Here is a 2,555-nt window from a genome sequence, read left to right on the forward strand (position 1 = left end):
AGTCAAACTCAAAGAAGCAGAGAGGATGGTGGTTGCCAGGGGGTGGAAGGTGGGGGAAATTGAGAGATGTTGGTCAAAGGGTATAAGCTTTCAGTTATAAAAGGAATAAATTCTGGTGATCTAGTGCACAGCATCGTGACTATAGTTAATAATACTGTTGTGTATACTTTAAATTTGCTAAAAAAGTAAATCTTATGTGTTCTCACCACATACTACACACAAAAATGGCAATTGTGAGGTGATGGATGTGTTAATTAACTTGATTGTGGTAATCATTTCACAATGTATATATATATAATAGATATTCACATTTTACACTTAAGGATATATAATTTTTATTAGTCAATTACACCTCAATAAAGCTGGAAACAAGAAGTTCTTGTCTGATAACCTAACATCTGGAACATCTTGACTCTGACCTCTGTTTAGTTTATTTTCCTTTAGAAATGAGTCACATTTTTCTTGATTCTTTTTATCTGAGTAATTTTTTATTGTATCATGGATATTGTTACAGTTATATTTTTGAGGCTCTACATTTTGTTGTATTCCTATAAAGGTTGTTTTTTTTAAAAAAAAAAGCAAAAACTACCTTGCTTATACTCAAACTACAACATTTTTCTTGTCTGAGGCAGCAGCTCAAATCTCAGTTTTCTTCATTTAACTTTAACTGCCAGCTGCTTTGAGTTTTCTCCATGCATGATTCAGTGGTTATCCAAGGATTTGGACAGAGTTTATGTAGAGTACTGGGGGATTTTTTCTGTACTTTTTTTTTTTTTTTTTTCAGGATTCCCTCTTCAATTTCCAGGAGCATGACTGCCCTAGGCTCTGTGTTCTGTTTTTTTTTTTCTTTTTCTAGAATGTTAATTGATTTAATAAAGCAATACATAAGAAACACCTTTGTGAAGAATTTCTAAAAGAAAGAAGACAGATGGGTTCAGACAGAAAAGGGAAATTACAATTCAATTTCTAAGGTCTACTTATAAACCTCAACCTTTAAGCAACAATTGATTTTTCATGGAAACACAGGCAGCACTGTGTACTCAGGCAGACATCAGAGGAAATGCTGTGTTCTGGTTCTTTTTTTTTTTTGAGACAGAGTCTCACTCTGTTGCCCAGGCTAGAGGGCCGTGGCGTCAGCCTAGCTCACAGCAACCTCAAACTCCTGGGCTAAAGCAATCCTTCTGCCTCAGCCTCCCGAGTAGCTAGGACTATAGGCATGCGCCACCATGCCCGGCTAATCTTTTCTATATATTTTTAGTTGTCCGGCTAATATCTTTCTATTTTTAGTAGAGTCTTGCTCTTGCTCAGGCTGGTCTTGAACTCCTCACCTTGAGCGATCCTCCCACCTCGGCCTCCCAGAGTGCCAGGATTACAGGCGTGAGCCACCATACCCAGCCTGGTTCTTTAGGCCAGAAAGAATGTGGGTTTCTACAGAATTTAAACTTCTCTGAGCCACATCAGGATTGTGGCTTGCCTTCAAACTAAAGTCATAAAAGTGAGAAACACCTCACACTGTAACCATCTTCCAAATTTTAAATCCCTCCTGCCCCCTCCAAAAATAATGACAGGTTTTTGTCACTTTCACATTTTAAAAAAATTTATCCAGATATTATGGTTACTAATATTTTTGAAATGACTCAATTGTTAGCAGATTATTTTGTCATATTTGAAGAGGAATTCCTTGGGGTAGAACAATTTAATTCTTTTCTCGGAAGGCAGTAATATCTGTTCTAGATAGATTCCAAAACATATGTTACTGTGTAAAAAAGATTATCTGAGAGATTAGATCCTTATTCAAAAGCAAGATTTCCAAAAAGTAGGTGTCCAAAAATGCAAAGAATTATGTCAATGAATCAAAAGATCAGAAGTAGGTGAAATAAAAAAGGCCCAAGTTGGCATTGATTTTTTTCCCCAACTGGATATATAGCTTTGAACTGGATTTTGTTTTGATTGTGGCCGGTCCTCCTTCCAGATGGCACAATATAAATTGTCTAAGAGACAGGCAAAGAGAGAGACAGACTGAACACATGGCTCTCAAGAATCTAATTTCTCATCAGTGATAACATGGACAAACAATTTCCTCATCAGTTAAAGTTGCTATCCATAAACTTCTTTTAACTTATAGTTTATTTTTTACATTTCATGCACATCTAATTCTGAAAATTAAGGACTGAATCAGCAAGACACCGTCTTTCAATTATAAATTATATTCTTTGGTTGCAAATAAATTATTTCATTCTTGGAAGAGTAGAATCCTGCTGGGATGTATGTTCAGTACTTTGATCCAGAAGCTGAAATTAAATTTTTCATTTATTTTCAGAATCAAATATGGGTAAGTTATAGGTCTAACTCCCTAATGCCCTGTCTTGACTAATAATTTATTTATTTTTTAATCTATCATTTTTAAAACTAAGAGGAAAATCAATGTCTTTATTTTGTTCATATTTTTAACATTGAAGGTCTATTCATTCAATATTACTGATAGCTGGTGTCTTAGGAAATTCATTTGAATTACGACTGGTGAGAATGACAAAAATATGTTAGGTGGAGTCACA

This window comes from Propithecus coquereli, unplaced genomic scaffold (genome assembly GCF_000956105.1).
Source record: "Propithecus coquereli isolate 6110/MARCELLA unplaced genomic scaffold, Pcoq_1.0 Scaffold32, whole genome shotgun sequence".
Taxonomy (NCBI): Eukaryota; Metazoa; Chordata; class Mammalia; order Primates; family Indriidae; genus Propithecus; species Propithecus coquereli.